Here is a 19,506-nt window from a genome sequence, read left to right on the forward strand (position 1 = left end):
GCTTGGCCATATGCTGTCCTTGCTGGCTGGCCCTCTTGGTTAATTTTGGGGTGACAAGATGAAATTGTCTTCTGTATATCCATCAGACCCACAACACAAGACTGTACTAGATTTTTGTATCTGGATAGCTCTGCCCCTGGGATATATAATGATCCATAAAGACCCCTCAGCTGTCTCCCTCATCGACCCCTTGTCCCCCTCTCTCCTCAGTCCACCTGAGAGGTGTGTCCATACCTCTGTGTCCTTCTCTCTCCATCTCTCAAGGGCTTTCCTTTTTACCCTGAATTCTACCTTTTTGTTTTTCCTCTTTTCTCTTAACCTGCTCTTCTCATTCGCTCACTGAAAAGGATCTTGGCTGAATTTTGTGTTTATTCTTGTGTTCTTTTCTGCAAAGGTAGTTTAATACATGTCTACATAAATAATACTTCTTAGAACCACTTCTGTAGAATTTTCCATACATCAGTAATGTAGTGTTTGCCAAAACATGTGTCCAGCATTTAGGGTTCTGAAAACTCACTGTTACAGGGATGGCCCCCCTGTGGCAGAAGCTTCTCCCCCTGATGTCCCATTGTGTCTCCTCTCTCCCTGCCTCACTGACCTCCAGCAATGTTTCATTCACTCCCATTGAACGTTGGGTCTTCAGGGTTTCTCTGCGTCCCTCTCCTACTTTCCCTTTCCTTGGCATTTACTTTGTCCCCTATGTTTCTCTCTCCATATAATCTTTGTCCCTGTGTCTGGTGTGAATTGTCAGTTTATCTCCTCTCTGCTGTGTGCCTCACATCCCTCCTCCACCTCTGTTTACTCTTAGGCTCACCATCCACACTCCCAATCCTTGTCCTGTGTTGTCCTCATCTCAAAGGTTGGGTCCCTCCATCACTCCAGGTCTCTCACTGGGCTTTGACCAGACCTCAGAGCCCCTTTCCCACCTCTCCCTCTAGGGTCTTCTACAGTGATCTCACTGACTGGTTCATCTGACCATCACATACATTATTTCCAGTTCCTGTGACAGCTTCTGACAAGTAGGATAAAGTTCTTTCCCTGCCACACCTCTGCCAACTGGGAGAAGTTTGGATCTCATGTCCGTTCTGGTAAAACCGCACTTGCTCCTATAACTCCTGTTGGACGGCCCTATCAATCTATCTTTCCACACTCTCCTCCACACAGCGCACCTTTCTCCACTGAGAACTTTAGTTCCCCTTTCCCTCTTGCCTCTTGTAGGAGAAGCAAACACGAGGCCTAAGGCAACAAGTTTAAAGAGGCACCTACTCTGAGGTTCTCTTTAAATTTCATCCTCCCTAACCCCAGGGTGCCTGGGTGGTTCAGTGGGTTAGGCATCTGACTCTTGATTTCTGCTCAGGTCTTTTTTTTTTTGAGTCTATGTATTTATTTTGAGAAAGAGAGAGAGAGAGAGAGAGAGCACACACATGAAAGCAGGGGAGGGGCAAAGAGAGAGGGAGAGGTTGAGAATCCCAAGCAAGCTCTGCACTGAGCACAGAGCCTCACGTGGGACTTGAACTCATGAACTGTGAGATCATGACCTGAACTGAAACCAAGAGTTGACGTTTAACCAACTCAGTCACCCAGGTGCCCCTCGACGCAGGTCTTGATCTCATGGTTGGTCATGAGATCTAGCCCCACATCAGGCTCTGTGCTGAGTGTGGAGCCTACTTGGGATTCTCTCTCTCTCCCTCTCTCTCTCTCTCTGCCCTTCCCCCACCTCTCAAAATAAAAAAATAAACATTAAAAAAAAATCTCATCCCCTAGGCCCTCCACGGGTCTCACATGCATGCATGCCTCCCTCACACCTTAGAAAGTGGCCAGAGGCTGGGCTCAAGTGTATGGCCACTCCCCACTCCACATAATGAGCCGTCCAGGTAACTGGTTATTTAAAATATGGGATTCCGTCATAGTTACCTTGTCCACCATCCAGCAAGCCACACACCTTCTCTGACCTCCTCTCCTTCTTCATTCCTAAAACTTTAGATTCACCAGGCACTGAAGAGAGAGAAAAGGAAAGGAGAACCCAGAGCCAGTGGCCAGGGAACAAACTGTGGCCACACTGAGCTCTGAGGTTGGAAAAAAGAGGTGAGCTGCTCCTTGTGAAGAAATACTCTTCCTGCTCCAAGACTCCACTCAAAATCCAACCAAGCCCTGCTCTGGTTCTTTCCATCACATCAGACCTTATTACCTTTCTCCCTCCCTCAATTTCCCACCAGAATCCAACATCCAGGCACTGCTGGGTCTATTCTGGGAAAATATTTCTGCATCCTGGATTCCACTGTCTTCTGTCTCCTTGTGTTTTTGTCTCACTTTTCCCTCCTGCGACACTCTCTGCTCAGTCCCTGCTCGCTCCATTTTCCTTCCCAGCTCTCTTCCTCTGCATCTTCCCATCTTCCATGTCTGGCTCTGTTCCTTTTCTTTCTGTCTTTCTGATTTCCCCCACTCAACACACAGACATGAAAAGATACACCTTTTAGTTATATCAATGGCTCTTGACAGTGGGAAGACAGGAATGAGGAGTAAAACTGGGTTGCCTTTGGAGGTGACTGAAGTGTTTTGGAACTAGATGGAGGTGACAGTTGCACAACATTATCAATTCACCAAATGTCACTAAACTGTATACTTTAAAATAATTTTACATTATGTGAATTTTACCCCCATTAAAACACACAAACAGGGGTGCCTAGATGGTTGAGTTGGTTAAGCATCTGACTTCAGTTCAGGTCATGGTCTCGTGGTTGTGAGTTCGAGCCCCGCGTTGGGCTCTGTGCTGACAGCTCGGACCTGGAGGCTGCTTCGGATTCTGTGTCTCCCTCTCTCTCTGCCCCTCCCCCGCTCACACTCTCTCTCTCTCTCTCAAAAATAAATAAAAACATTAAAAAAATTAAAACACACACACACACACACACACACACTGGGTTCAGAATGCCCGGGTTCACCCTTGCTCATCTGACCCCAGGCCAACTATGCACATGGTCTCTAGATTTCAGTTTCTTTATCTGCAAAATGGGCACACAAGCAATGCGAACTCCCGGTGGTAGCCTGAACGTTAAACCCACAACTGCCAGAGTAAACGGTCAACCAATGAGATATTAATAATATGATTCATTCTATTGTATCTTTTAACCCTTTCTTCTCTGCCTTTCATTTCCCCTCCTTCTCTCTCTCTCTCAAAATACCCACATGCTTCCCTCCACCTTTCTACCACTTCCTCTTATCTCTCTCTATGTGACTGGACTTCTCCTTGAATATCCGGGCTCTTGAACGACATCTCCCATATTGAGATCAGTCCCTTCTACCATCATCAAGGGTCTTCTCTTTGACGTTGACCATGAGCCCAGAGTTCTTAGCCCTTCACAACTTCACACTGAAGGTCACCTCCGGAAACTCATAATTCACAGTTAGGTTCTTATCCACTCTCCAGGTTACTGGGCAGAAAGCCTCTCTTTGCCACCTTTTGTGGTCTTGGATTCCAAACAGAGTCATGCCATTTTGGAATCGATTCAAAGCCACATTCATCTACCTTCCCCATCCCCTCTGGGTTCCTTCTCCAGTATCATAGTCACCCTTCTTGAGCCAGAAAACTGTATTCTGTCATAATTTCCTTGTTCGCAACTTGGCTGTGTGCTGGGCATTTTTTGTGTCTCCTCTCTCTCACTTTCCTGGGGGAAATATTGGTCTTCCATTACTAAACAGAGGAAAAACTAATTAGTGATTGCACCCAAGTGATCAGGGATACCACCTCATAGTTATGTATTTGGACCCCTCCCCAAGAATCCATGTACTTCAGTGGGGACTTCTGGACCCTGGATCAGTTAATCTCAGTGGCTCCTGACTTGGTGTTGCTTGCTCCTTTCCCTGGGACATCGAAGAGAACACACACACGCACACACACACACACACACACACACACACATCTTATAAGTGATGAGACTGTCAGGTTTAAGGGTTATGGAACAGTGGGAAAGTTATAAATAGTAATTAGTCACCCAACAAGATGACCAGAGAGAAGGGAAAGCTTATCTCAATATAAATTCTGTAAGTGGAATGTCTCTGTGAACTGTTCAAAGGAACAGAGGATTTCTTCAGAAGAGCTAGGCTCCTAGAGAGATCCCTGGGTATGAAAGAGAAAGCCTAGCTACTTTAAAGATGCTGCTAGACAAGAGGAGGGTTAGAGCAGGGAGGGTGAGGGCTTCCCAAAGACACAAAGCTGAGGACACCAGCAGGAACCCAGACAGACCTCTCGGGGGCCCAGGTCCCAGGAACAAAGGACACTCTGCAGCTCTGATCACAGAGCAGATTGCAGCGCTGGAGGACGACCCCAGACACCCACCCCAGGGCCTCGGGTGGCTGGGACACCAGCCCAGCACCACTGCCAGCTGGTGACCCAGCACACATGGGAGGAAGGAAATCAACCAGGAAGCCTGGGTTGGGGAGGCGTGTCTGTGGGGAGTCCAGGGAGGAAGAGGTGCCAGGGAGGAGGGGGAGGTGCCAGGGAGGAGGGGGAGGGGCCAGGGAGGAAGAGACCCACTGCCCAGGGCCAATGGCAGAAGCTCCTCCTAGGGCAGCGCCCCTTGGGGGAGGTTGAGTTCCACTAAACGGTGGGAGCCACGGGTGCTTCGTCATCCCAGGACGTGGCCTTAGATCCTGGGTAAACCAGGTGGAAGATAGGAGAGAACAAAGGGAAAGGTGAAGGGGGCTTGTGCGTGGAGGGTCCCATGGGGGCTCAGGGACCTCTGAGCACCAGATGAAGGTGGGGATTGGGGAGCAGGAAAGGGTGCAGCACTGGGGCCACAGCCCCCAGAATCTTGGCTTTGGGTTGCTGACCCACAGCTCCCGGGGACAACAGGGTCCGGGAGGTGACAGCTGCCACGTCCGCAGGGACAGGTGGGCGGCAGCGAGTGTAGGTGCAGGTCACCCCAGCTCGGGGAGCCCTGGAACCTAACACGTGTGATGTGGACAGCGAATCTGGAAAGGGGGGTCCCTGCAGTCCACGGAGAGGATCAGAGCCCCTGAGATGTAGGCAGTTGACAGGTAACTGCCATTCCCTTAATTCCCTTGGCCCAGGGCATCCTGGTTGCAAATAAATTGACTTAAGATATGTCAATTTATCTCAAAAAACCTTTTAAAAATTATTGACTTGAAATTTGTGCCCAGGTGTTTGATTCTTTCTATTCCTTTCTCTAACTCAGATATTAGTATAGAAATTATATTGTTCTTATTTTAATCAATCCACTATTTTCACAAATTAATACACTCCATACATTATTTTAGCTTCTTTTTCTTTCTTCCCCTTGCTTAAGAACTGCTGGTACTTCCTTGTTATGAAAATAAAATTCCGATTCCTCTGTTTAGGGTGTCGGGAACTGCACCGTCTGCCTCTGACTGTCAGGTACAGAATCCACCTTTTATGCACTTGAAGTCTAAATATTGTTAAAATATACACTCTCCCCAATTAACATATAAATCCAACTTAATTTCAATAAAATGCAAGTAGAGGCAGACAACAGGCCTCCTGGCTCTATTGCTCTGCCCACTGCCACCATCAACACCACCATCACCAATGCAAGAAAAGAAATGTCTCAAGCAGAACCTCTCTCTGGGTGCCTCTTTTTTGGGGGGCGCTTTTCTGTATGAGCATATCCTAGAATCTGGAGAAGCCTCAGAATGAGCAATCTCAAGGATTACATCCATTGAAAGTCCTCCTCTCACAGTGACATCTAGCAATGTGGCCCTGTGACTGGCCTTCAAACGGATTAGACAGAATTAAGATTGATGCCATCCCCCATTGCTGAGCTCCCCATAATGGCCATGCTCCCCACCTTGGCCTTCACCTGAAGCCAGAAAGGCTTGAGGAGTACCTTTAGAAGTTTTATCAATGGCCTCCAAACCCAGGGAGAACATAAGGTTCTGGAACTTCCTGATCCTCAGGAACAGGGTGTCCCCCAATCATGGTGGGAGTTGGTGCTACCTGTGGAGCTACAGCTGGTGCTGCCTCTCAGCTGGGGGCTCCACCTCCTGCAGTGACTACACAGCAGGTCAGTGCATTGGGACGGGGTTGGGGGACAGGGCTAGCTCCTCGTCCTTGACCACCACCTTGAAGGGGGCCTTTGGTTTATTGCATTTGTTAACTGTTTTCTGATCCCCTTCTTATATTTGAACTCTGCGTGTCACTACTGAAGGACGCTACTGAGGTGTCATACTTGTTTTTTTGTAAAAACATGAATTCATTACACCTCTGGTGTTGTTCCTGGTTAGCTGCCCCAATAAAACCTGGCTGGACCTGCTCTACTCCTGACCCCAGCCTGCTCTGTGGTGGCCTGTCCCAGAGAAAGAGCCTTCCTCTCATGGATTGGTTATATGGAGGGCGTTGGGTGGAATGCTGGTCATACCTCCCTGTCTGTGATGTTTGTGTCAAAGAGAAAATCTGCTGGAATAGATTACTGAGGAGTACAGAGAGCTCAATAAAATGTTGGTTTCAAGTAAAACTTTTGTGGAAATTGACCAACTGATTTTAAAATATAAATGGAAATGCAAAAAGCCAAGCTTATTCAAGACAATCTTGAAAAAGAATAACAATGTTTAACTTGCTATTAAGACAACGTAATATGGATCGCTTCTTGGCCTTTTGGCTAAGATCAAGTGTAAGACAATGTAATATGGGCACAAAGATTTATTTTCATGTATACTCTGCCATCATTTCAGCAAAGCATTTAAAGTGTCTTCAAAATACTTAAAATATGTAAGTAAAAGTTAAATATAAATTGGAACAAAAATAAAATGAAAGGGGGAACATGAAATAAAACCAGAATATGAGAGATTTGGTGGGACTGTGGCTCCAATTTGGTGGTCCATAGACCCCGCATCGAGAAACACACACCTCTTTGGTCTTCGGGCTATTCAAGCTGGGGATGGGTGGACATTCAATATAAACTATCTCAACTTCTGTTGGTCTTTAAATTCTTTGGAACTCCAACCAGGTTCAAAGAGTGAAGGTGGAGGTTATCTCAACCCCCATCTTCCCTCCTCCGTTGGAGGAACCATGTGCCCCCATTGGAGAGGGCTGACTATGGTGTGAACTACAGAGAACTGATTGCTTGTTTCAGTCCTGGCAATGTGGTGGCTGTATTAGCAGACAGATAAAAAGCAACGAGGATCCATATGCTATAGGAGATACATCAGATTCTTGGCTGAGGTAGAGGAAATCTCAGTAGAATCAACACAAAACACAAACTACATGCTAAGGAGATTGAAATATCTATGTTGGGAGTACTCAGCTCAGGGAAAGGAAGCATTCTCATTGGCTCCCCAAAACTCCTCTGCCCCAGACCCTCCCTCCATTCCAGTGGCAGGAATCCATTCCTCTGCCTTTCTAGTCACTGGTTCATGGATGGTGAGGACTAAGCCAGTTTGGACCAATGAGTTTCTAGAAGTTTTCCTACTGCTTCTGTGTAAAACCAGCCAGTCTTTCATTCCATGTGACTCTAAACAAGGCAGCATGTTACCCAGTTGCTGCTGGTAACCATCTTACACCCCCAACCCCACCCCCAGAGGAACCAACAACCTTAGGTTGGTGGAAGTTGGTGCTGAGGCATCAGAGCAGAAAGATGAAAAATACCCAGATGATGGATGACATCATTGGGCCACTGAATCAACCAACCCTGAACCCTGGGTCTTGCCGCTAGATTTTCCATTATGAAAGTTAAAATGTCTTCTCAATTTGAGCCAAGGTATTTGTTAACTTGTAACAGAGAGTGCCCTAACTTTTAAAATCCTCAAAATGCAATATGTGAAGAAAAAAGCGTTATGAAATAAAAAGAGCTCTGTTTAAGAACTAGGTTTTGGCCCCGTGGTCAAGACATGAAGGATAGGAAAGAAAAAAGATGTCCTGCTCTCAGAAACAGCATCAGACCCACACATAGAAGACAAGGACAGAACTTAAGAAGCAGGTTGAACTTTGAAGACTCTGCTGGAACTTGAAGGAAGTGTGTCATACGGGAGGCCTTTTCATGGCTTGTCACATTTCTGCCCCCACAGGGAGAGCCCAGATTATTCAAAGCCTGGAACATTCAGAAACAGAGGAAGATTTGAGGCTGGTGTAAAGCATGGGCCAGCAGCTATGTTGGTCCTTACTGGACCACTGAAGTAACCATCTTGGTAGGCTTTGCCAAGAGCAGCTTCAGCTCAGGGTTCTGTATTTAGGGATGGGTCCAAGCTGAGACAAGGGCTTTATTATCTAGAGCAGGGGGCTCCCTGGGCCTGCAGATTTCAAGGTGGGAGGTAACAGCAGGAGCAGTGGCCACTATAGCTACAGAATAAAGGGTCCAGGCTTCCTCTTATGAAGAAGGAATTCTCCAATTCCAATTCTCATTGGAAGCACAGAGTAGGAAGTAGCCTGGGGAATTTGGCTGGGGACATTCATTTCCAGCTCCCCATGCCTCCTCTTTCCAGGAGAGGGACATCAGTCAACATGATACTCCTCATCCTTCCCTGCACCCTCTTCCTTCCTCTGAGCGGTAAGTGGTAAGGAGGAAAAGCACAGGCTATGAGGTGTGGTCTCTTCCTGCCTGTCTCTCTGGAGCCAGCCTGGGAGCATAGAGGAGGCCTCTAGTCTGGTGCCCCAGGTGTAGGCATTGTGAGAGTAGGCCCTGCCCGGCTACCGTGAGGTCCCTAATCATGGAACCCAGTATGAGGAAACTCATTGCTGTGACATATCTAAGCCATGTCATCCAACCTAGTTTTGATTCATAATAAACTGATGTTATGATCTCCAACTACCTGACTTCTTCTCTCTCAAGTGGCTTTGAACTGTAGCATATAGAAGGTATTATTATAAGATCCCCTCAAATCCCCACAAAAACCAAGGAAGATACATAGCAATAGCCTCTGCTTGGAGATGTGCCTTGTATAAATGAAACTGCTTCCCTGGACAGGTCAAACACTGACTCATCATTGTGTACCAGAACACAGGGCTCATAAGGCAAATAGAAATCAAGAGGTTTTAAATAACCAATGTGGATTCTGCATGGGAAAAGGGAATCACAAGAAGCCTTGGGAACAGGGCTGAACACTGAAAATTTACAAAACTGGCAAGAGGGCAAATGTCACTTTCTGAAAAAGGAAGTTGTTCAAATAGGCAGATTTCCCCCAGGATCTGGGAAACTTATGTGCCACAATTGGCCTTCAAGTAGAAGCTATCCCCAGTTAAAATTAAGTTCTGCAATGGACCCTCGACACTTTCCTTCCCTCTATAGTTTGACCTGTCTATTCCCCACACCTCAGATAAGAGGAAGTCTTTGCTAGAGTCTGTGGCTGTAAGGGTCCTGGGATCAGGGAATTCTCACATTGTTAGCTTGACCACAAATTAACTTCTGTGGGTTTTTTTTTCTTTTGTGGGTTGGAACCAGGCTTGTAATATTCTTCTTAGTTCTGGTAACCCTCTTGCCTCTTGGAATTAGGAAATGCAGGACATGTAAGAGACCACGGGTTGATGCACCTGGATTAGTAGTGCTAAGAACCACATTTCCCGAAGAGCACAGGCTGCTGCAGCCAGAACGGCGAGAATCTGGACTGCACCCAGTCCTCTGCAGCTGAGTCTGAACAGAACCAGGATATCAGCCAGAGGGACCTTTGGGGTTATAATTTCCTTGGGAGACTAACCTAAAAATGAGGGGAGATTTCATTCTGGTTCCTCAATTTTCCTATGGGACTTGACAATGGGAGGGGATGTCAGGAAAGATAGCAAAATAGGAAGTGCCAGAAATCTGTCTCTCCACTCAGACAACAACTGTCTTAGCAGAAACTGTCTGAAGTCACTACTTTGGAACTTTGCAGTCTATTTGAATGTTTGCAGCTTCCAGGAGAAAGCTTGACCAAGAAAGTGTGGCTAACTTTGGTCAATATCAGCCTGTAGCCTTTGTATTTAGCTTATATATTTCAGCCTACAGCAGCAGCCTATCCCTGAGCCCCAAGCCCAGTAGCAGGCAGCTGTGCTCACATTCCTAGGGTGGCTTGTTGCAGCCAGGGTGGCCGATAAGGAACTGGTCCCCCAAACATCAGGGTTCTGTGTTCTGATTGTTGATGACAGCTTCTCATTGCTGAGGTATCAGCACAGAAGCAGCCATTATTGCAGCCCCACTGGTTGGGGTGGCTTCTTGGGGACTTAAGGAGCTGCATCTGGTTTTTTGTTTGGGTTTTTTCTCCCTTACTTCCCTTTGGGAAGCCAGACATTTAAGATTCAGACATTCAAAAGCAACCATATACAGGGGAGTTTAGAAGGCCACTGCACATCTGCCCATGGACAGATGCAGGCTCAGAGAAGACCTGAAAAGACCTTAAGCTTTTTCTTCAGGCTGACCCACAGCTGAGAGTTATTCTTCAACAGTTAAAAAAAAAAAGTTAAGGAAGCAAAATCATCTAAAAGAAGTAAGTACTTAAACATAACTCTAAGGAAGTGAAAGACTTCCTGAAAACTATAAAACACTGCTGAAAGAAATTAATGAAGACTTAAATAAATGGAAAGAAATCCCATGTTTATGGATTGGGAGACTTAACATTTTATGATGTCAACACTACCCAAAGCAGTCTATAGATTTATCACAATTCTTATAAAAATTCCAGAAGCCTTTTTCATAGCTTTGAATAGCTAAAACAGTCTTGAAAAAGAATGAAGTTCGAAGCTAGCAATGCAAAGCTACAGTAATTGAAACAGTATGGCACTGGCATAAGGACAGACATACGGACAAGTAAAATAGACTAGAGAGACCAGAAATAAACCCTCATACATATGGTCAGTTGATTTTCTTTTTTTTTTCAATATATGAAATTTATTGTCAAATTGGTTTCCATACAACACCCAGTGCTCATCCCAAAAGGTGCCCTCCTCAATACCCATCACCCACCCTCCCCTCCCTCCCACCCCCCATCAACCCTCAGTTTGTTCTCAGTTGTTTTTTTTTTTAATTTTTTTTTCAACATTTATTTATTTTTGGGACAGAGAGAGACAGAGCATGAACGGGGGAGGGGCAGAGAGAGAGGGAGACACAGAATCGGAAACAGGCTCCAGGCTCTGAGCCATCAGCCCAGAGCCTGACGCGGGGCTCGAACTCACGGACCACGAGATCGTGACCTGGCTGAAGTCAGACGCTTAACCGACTGCGCCACCCAGGCGCCCCTGTTCTCAGTTTTTAAGAGTCTCTTATGCTTTGGCTCTCTCCCACTCTGGGTCAGTTGATTTTCAACAAGGGTGCCATGACCATTCAATAACAAAAAGGTAGGGGTTCCTGGGCGGCTCAGTTGGTTGAGCACTTGACTTTGGCTCAGGTCATGATCTCATGTTTGTGGGTTTGAGCCCTGCATTGGGCTCTGAGCTGACAGCTCAGAGCCTGGAGCCTGCTTTGGATTCTGTGTCTCCCCCTCTCTCTCAACCCCTCCCCCATTAATGCTCTGTCTCTCTCTGTCTCTCAAAAAATAAAACATTAAAAAATTTTTGAAAAAAAATAATGAAAAGATAGCCTTTTCAACAAAATATGCCAGGAAAACTGTATATCCACATGCAAAAAAACCCCACATACAAAAATTAACTCAAAATAGATCAAAGGCCCAACATTAAAACTCTTAGAAGAAAAAATTGGGTAACGTCTTCATAACACTGGATTTGGCAATTATTTCATGGATATGACACCAAAAGCATGAGCAAGAATAGAAAAAATAGATAAATTGGACTTCATCAAAATTAAGAACTTTTGTGCATGAAAGTAAATTATCAAGAAAGTGAAAATACAAACCCACAGCTAACAACATACTCAACAGTAAAAAACTAAAAGCATTTCCTCTAAGATCAGGACCAAGACAAGGATGTCACTCTCACCACTTTTATCCAACATAGTACTGGAAGCCCTAGCCAAAGCAACAATACAAGAAAAATAAATAAAATGCATTCAAATTGGTACAGAAGAAGTAAAACTGTCACTATTTGCAGAAGACATGCTATATATATATATATATATATAACCCCATCAAAAACTATTAGCACTAATGAATTCAGTAAAGTTGCCAGATACAAAATGAATATAGAGAAATCTGTTGTGTTTCTATATACTATAACAAACACAAGGAGAATATAAGAAAACAATCCCATTTAAAATTACATCAAAAAAGAATAAAATAACTAGGAATAAATTTAACCAAGGTGAAAGACCTATACTCTGAAAACTATAAAACACTGAAGAAAGAAATTGAAGATGATACAAATAAATGGAAATATATGCTATGATCATGGATTGGAAGAATTATTATTGTTAAAATGTCCATACTACTCAATGCAATCTACAGACACTTGTAATCCTTATCAAAATACCAACAACATTTTTCACATAACTAGAACAAATAATATTAAAATTTATATGGAACTGCAAAAGACCCCAAATAGCTAAAGCAATCTTGAAAAAGAAGAAAACTAGAAGAATCACGCCGCCAGATTTCAAACTATCCTACAAAGCTAGAGTAACCAAAGCAGCATGGTACTGGCACAAAAAGAGACACATAGATCAGTGGAACAGAACAGAGACCTCAGAAACAAACCCACACATATATGATCAGTTAACCTATGGCAAAAGAGGCAAGAATATACAATGGGAAAAGGGAATCTCTTCAATAAATGGTGTTGGGAAAACTGGATAGCTACATGGAAAAGAATGAAACTGGACCACTTTCTTACACCATATACAAAAATAAACCCAAAATGAATTAACAACCTAAATGTAAGACCTAAAACCATAAAACTCCTAAAAAAGAACATAGGCAGTAAACTCTTGGACATCAGCCTTAGCAATATATTTTTTTGGATTTGTCGCCTCAGGTAGGGGCAACAAAAGCAAAAATAAACAATCAGGACTACATCAAACTAAAAAGCTTTAGCACAGTGAGGGAAACCATCAATAAAATGAAAAGGCAACCTGCTGAATGGGAGAAGGTATTTGCAAATTATATATCCATTAAGAGGTTAATGTCCAAAATATATAAAGAGCTCATACAACTCAACACCAAAAAAAAATCCAATTTAAAAATGGGCAGAGGACCTGAATAGACCTTTTCCCAAAGAAAACATATAGATGGTCAGTAGACACATGAAAAGATGCTCAAAATCACTAATCATCAAGGAAAAGCAAATCAAAATCACAACAAGATATCACCTCACACCTGTTAGAATGGTCAGTATCCAAAAGACAAGAAATAACAAGTGTTGGTAAGGTTGTGGAGAAAAAGGAGCCTTCTTGCACTGTTGGTGGGAATGCAAACTGGAGCAGCCACTCTGGAATATAGAGGTTCCTCAAAGAATTAAAAATAGAACTACCATATGATCCAGCAATTCCACTTCTGGGTATTCACATGAAGAAAACAAAAGCATTAGTTCAAGAAGATATATGCACCATTATGTCACTGTGGCCTTATTTGCAACAGCCAAGATATGGAAGCAACCTAAGTGCCCACCAATAGATGAATGGATAAAGAAGATGTGGTGTATATACAATGGAATATATTCAATGGTATATTACTCAGCCATAAAAAAGAAGGAAATCAAGGGGCACCTGGGTGGCTCAGTCCGTTAAGCATCTGACTTCGGCTCAGGTCATGATCTCATGGTTCATGGGTTTAAGCCCCATGTCAGGCTGTATGCTGACAGCTCAGAGCCTGGAATCTGCTTTGGATTCTGTGTCTCCCTCTCTCTCTGCTCCTCTGCCACTCACTTTCTGTCTGCCTGTCTCTCTCTCTCTCAAAATAAATAGAAAAAATTATCACAAAAAAGAAGGAAATCTTGCCATTTGCAACAACATGGATGGACCTGGAGGGTATTACATTGATTCAAATAAGTCAGACAGAGAAAGACAAGTATAAGATGATTTCACTTATATGTGGAACCTAAGAAACAAAACAAATGAACAAGCAAAACAAAACAAAAACAGACTCATAAATACAGAAAATAAACTGGTGGTTGCCAGAGGGAGGTGAGGGTGGGGACGAGCAAAACAGATGAAGGGAATTAAGAAACACAAACTTCCCATTATAGAATAAATAAGTCATGAAGATATAAAGTACAGCATAGAGAATATAGCCAATAACATTATAATAACTTTGTAAAGTGACAGATAGTAACTACTCTTACCATGGTGAGCATTTCATCATGTATAAAGATGTCAAACTGCTATGTTGCACTCCTGAAACTAATTTACTATTGTATGTCAAGTATACTTTAATTTAAAAAAGAATACTTTTAGGGGCGCCTGGGTGGCGCAGTCGGTTGGGCGTCCGACTTCAGCCAGGTCACGATCTTGCGGTCCGTGAGTTCGAGCCCCGCGTCGGGCTCTGGGCTGATGGCTCAGAGCCTGGAGCCTGTTTCCGATTCTGTGTCTCCCTCTCTTTCTGCCCCTCGCCCGTTCATGCTCTGTCTCTCTCTGTCCCAAAAATAAATAAACGTTGAAAAAAAAAAAAAAAAAATTAAAAAAAAAAAAAAAGAATACTTTTAAAGAATAAAAAAAAAAAGAAAATGAAGAGACGACCTGCAAAATGGAGGGAAAACACTTGCAAATCACATATCTGGTAAGGGATTAGTATTCAAAGTATATAAAGAACTTCTAAAGCTTCACAGCAACAACAAAGCACAAAGAACTCAAAACAGGCAAATGAGTAAACATTTCTCCAGAGAAGATATGCAAATGATCGACAAACACATGAAAAGATGCTCAACATCATTAATAATTATGCAAATGTAAACCAAAACCATAATGAGATGTCACTTCATACCTACTAGGATGGCTATACTAAAAAAATTTTTTAAAGAGCCATACACAGAAAATTACAAGTATTGGTGAGGATGCGGAGAAAATGGAACCCTCACTTGTTGATAGAAACGTAAAGTGGGATTTTAGAGGTAGAAGGAAGATGGTGGCGTAGGAGGACGCTGGGCTCACCGCGTCCTGCGGGTCACTTAGATTCCACCCACACCTGCCTAAATAACCCAGAAAACCGCCAGAAGACTAGCAGAACGGAGTCTCTGGAGCCAAGCGCAGATGAGAGGCCCACGGAAGAGGGTAGGAAGGGCGGCGAGGCGGTGCGCGCTCCACGGACTGGCAGAGGGAGCCGGGGCAGAGGGGCGGCCCGCCCGGCCAGGCAGAGCCCCCGAGTCTGGCTGGCAAAAGCGGAGGGGCCGGGCAGAGTGTGTTCCGACAGCAAGCGGGACTTGACATCTGGAAGGTTATAAGCTAACAGCTCTGGTCGGAGAACGGGAGGGCTGGAGGACAACGGGAGGGAGAGTGGTTGAGCCCCGGGACGACAGAGCGCAGCTTGGTAGGGAACAAAGGCGCTCGCCAGCGCCATCTCCCTCGCCCATCCCCCAGACAAAATCCCAAAGGGAACCGGTTCCTGCCAGGGAACTTGCCTGCACCACGGCAAACACCCAACGCTGTGCTTCTGCGGAGCCACACCTCTGGCAGTGGCGGTTCTGACTCCCTCCAGGTGCCGCAGGGCCCCTCCCGGAGTGGATCTCCAAAGGAGAAGCGAGCTGAGCCTACCCCTTCCGCCCCCGTGCACCTTGCCAATCCACCCCAGCTAATACGCCAGATCCCCAGCACCACAAGCCTGGCAGTGTGCAAGTAGCCCAGACGGGCCACGCCACCCCACAGTGAATCCCACCCCTAGGAGAGGGGAAGAGAAGGCACACACCAGTCTGACTGTGGCCCCAGCGGTGGGCTGGGGGCAGACATCAGGTCTGACTGCGGCCCTGCCCACCAACTCCAGTTATACACCACAGCACAGGGGAAATGCCCTGCAGGTCCGCACCACTCCAGGGACTATCCAAAATGACCAAACGGAAGAATTCCCCTCAAAAGAATTTCCAGGAAATAACAACAGCTAATGAACTGATCAAAAAGGATTTAAATGCTATAACAGAAAGTGAATTTAGAATAATAGTCATAAAATTAATCGCTTGGCTTGAAAACAGTATAGAGGACAGCAGAGAATCTCTTGCTACAGAGATCAAGGGACTAAGGAACAGCCAGGAGGAGCTAAAAAATGCTATAAACGAGCTGCAAAATAAAATGGAGACAACCACGGCTTGGATTGAAGAGGCAGAGGAGAGAATAGGTGAACTAGAAGATAAAATTATGGAAAGAGAGGAAGCTGAGAAAAAGAGAGATAAAAAAATCCAGGAGTATGAGGGGAAAATTAGAGAACTAAATGATGCACTAAAGAGAAATAATCTACACATAATTGGTATTCCAGAGGAGGAAGAGAGAGGGAAAGGTGCTGAAGGTGTACTTGAAGAAATCATAGCTGAGAACTTCCCTCATCTGGGGAAGGAAAAAGGCATTGAAATCCAAGAGGCACAGAGAACTCCCTTCAGACGTAACTTGAATTGATCTGCACGACATATCATAGTGAAACTGGCAAAATACAAGGATAAAGAGAAAATTCTGAAAGCAGCTAGGGATAAACGTGCTCTAACATATAAAGGGAGACCAATAAGACTCGTGACGGATCTCTCTACTGAAACTTGGCAGGCCAGAAAGGGATGGCAGGAAATCTTCGGTGTGATGAACAGAAAAAATATGCAGCGGAGAATCCTTTATCCAGCAAATCCGTCATTTAGAATAGAAGGTGAGATAAAGGTCTTCCCAAACAAACAAAAGCTGAAGGAATTCGTCACCACTAAACCAGCCCTACAAGAGATCCTAAGGGGGATCCTGTGAGACAAAGTACCAGAGACATCGCTACAAGCATGAAACCTACGGACATCACAATGACTCTAAACTCATATCTTTCTATAACACTGAATGTGAATGGACTCAATGTGCCAACCAAAAGACAGAGGGTATCAGAATGGATAAAAAAACAAGACCCATCTATTTGCTGTCTATAAGAGACTCATTTTAGACCTGAGGACACCTTCAGATTGAAAGTGAGGGGATGGAGAACTATTTATCATGCTACTGGAAGTCAAAAGAGAGCTGGAGTAGCCATACTTATATCAGACAAACTAGACTTTAAATTAAAGGCTGTAACAAGAGATGAAGAAGGGCATTATAAAATAATTACAGGGTCTATCCATCAGGAAGAGCTAACAATTATAAATGTCTATGTACCGAATACAGAAGCCCCCAAATACATAAAACAATTACTCACAAACATAAGCAACCTTATTGATAAGAATGTGGTAATTGTAGGGGACTTTAACACCCCACTTACAACAATGGATAGATCATCTAGACACACGGTCAATAAAGAAACAAGGGCCCTGAATGATACATTGGATCCGATGGACTTGACAGATATATTTAGAACTCTTTATCCCAAAGCAACAGAATATACTTTCTTCTCGAGTGCACACAGAACATTCTCCAAGATAATTCACATACTGGGTCACAAAACAGTCCTTCATAAGTATACAAGAATTGAGATCATACCATGCATACTTTCAGACCACAATGCTATGAAGCTTGAAATCAACCACAGGAAAAAGTCTGGAAAACCTCCAAAAGCATGGAGGTTAAAGAACACCCTACTAAAGAATGAATGGGTTGGGGCGCCTGGGTGGCACAGTCGGTTAAGCGTCCGACTTCAGCCAGGTCACGATCTCGCGGTCCGTGGGTTCGAGCCCCGCGTCGGGCTCTGGGCTGATGGCTCAGAGCCTGGAGCCTGTTTCCAATTCTGTGTCTCCCTCTCTCTCTGCCCCTCCCCCATTCATGCTGTGTCTCTCTCTGTCCCAAAAATAAATAAATGTTGAAAAAAAAATTTAAAAAAAAAAAAAAAAGAATGAATGGGTCAACCAGGCAATTAGAGAAGAAATTAAAAAATATATGGAAACAAACGAAAATGAAAATACAACAATCCAAACGTTTTGGGATGCAGCAAAGGCAGCCCTGAGAGGAAATACATTGCAATCCAGGCCTATCTCAAGAAACAAGAAAAATCCCAAATACAAAACCTAACAGAACACCTAAAGGAAATAAAAGCAGAACAGCAAAGACACCCTAAACCCAGCAGAAGAAGAGAAATAATAAAGATTAGAGCAGAAATAAACAATATAGAATCTAAAAAAACTGTAGAGCAGATCAATGAAACCAAGAGTTGTTTTTTTTTTAATTTTATTTTTTTTAATGTTTATTTATTTTTGAGACAGAGAGACAGAGCATGAATGGGGGAGGGTCAGAGAGAGAGGGAGACACAGAATCTGAAGCAGGCTCCAGGCTCTGAGCTGTCAGCACAGAGCCTGATGCGGGGCTCAAACTCACGGATCATGAGATCATGACCTGAGCTGAAGTCGGACGCTTAACTGACTGAGCCACCCAGGCGCCCCAAGAGTTGGTTTTTTGAAAAAAATAAACAAAATTGATAAACCTCTAGCTAGGCTTCTCAAAAAGAAAAGGGAGATGACCCAAACATATAAAATTATGAATGAAAATGGAATTATTACAACCAATCCTTCAGAAATACAAGCAATTATCAGGGAATACTATGAAAAACTATATGCCAACAAACTGGACAACCTGGAAGAAATGGACAAATTCCTAAACACCCACACACTTCCAAAACTCGATCAGGAGGAAATAGAAAGCTTGAACAGACCCATAGCCAGAGAAGAAATTGAATCAGTTATCAAAAATCTCCCAACAAATAAGAGTCCAGGACCAGATGGCTTCCCAGGAGAGTTCTACCAGACGTTTAAAGCAGAGATAATACCTATCCTTCTCAAGATGTTCCAAAAAATAGAAAGGGAAAGAAAACTTCCGGACTCATTCTATGAAGCCACTATTACTTTGATTCCTAAACCAGACAGAGACCCAGTAAAACAAGAGAACTACAGGCCAATATCCCTGATGAATATGGGTGCAAAAATTCTCAATAAAATACTAGCAAATCAAATTCAACAGCATATAAAAAGAATTATTCACCATGATCAAGTGGGATTCATTCCTGGGATGCAGGGCTGGTTCAACATTTGCAAATCAATCAACGTGATACATCACTTTAATAAAAGAAAAGATAAGAACCATATGATCCTGTCAATTGATGCAGAAAAAGCATTTGACAAAATTCAGCATCCTTTCTTAATAAAAACCCTCAAGGGGCGCCTGGTGGCGCAGTCGGTTAAGCGTCCGACTTCGGCCAGGTCACAATCTTGCAGTCTGTGAGTTTGAGCCCCGCGTCAGGCTCTGGGCTGATAGCTCGGAGCCTGGAGCCTGTTTCCGATTCTGTGTCTCCCTCTCTCTCTGCCCCTCCCCCGTTCATGCTCTGTCTCTCTCTGTCCCAAAAATAAATAAACGTTGAAAAAAAAAATAAAAAAAAATAAATAAAAACCCTCAAGAAAGTCAGGATAGAAGGAACATACTTAAACATCATAAAAGCCATTTATGAAAAGCCCACAGCTAACATCATCCTCAATGGGGAAAAACTGAGAGCTTTTTCCCTGAGATCAGGAACACAACAGGGATGTCCACTCTCACCACT

General features: G+C 44.1%; 1 long non-coding RNA gene across 1 annotated transcript in view; it reads right to left on the bottom strand.

Annotated features, from left to right (window-relative positions):
* Positions 1-19,506, bottom strand: part of LOC147578726 (uncharacterized) — a 29,726-nt gene that overhangs the window by 1,375 nt on the left and 8,845 nt on the right. The window contains exon 2 of the long non-coding RNA XR_015254345.1: positions 1,915-1,995. This is a non-coding gene — a long non-coding RNA (uncharacterized LOC147578726). The remainder of the gene's footprint in view (positions 1-1,914; positions 1,996-19,506) is intronic.

Source organism: Puma concolor, chromosome C1, assembly GCF_028749965.1.
Source record: "Puma concolor isolate L17-30 chromosome C1, mPumCon1.1.hap2, whole genome shotgun sequence".
In the NCBI taxonomy this organism is placed as follows: Eukaryota; Metazoa; Chordata; class Mammalia; order Carnivora; family Felidae; genus Puma; species Puma concolor.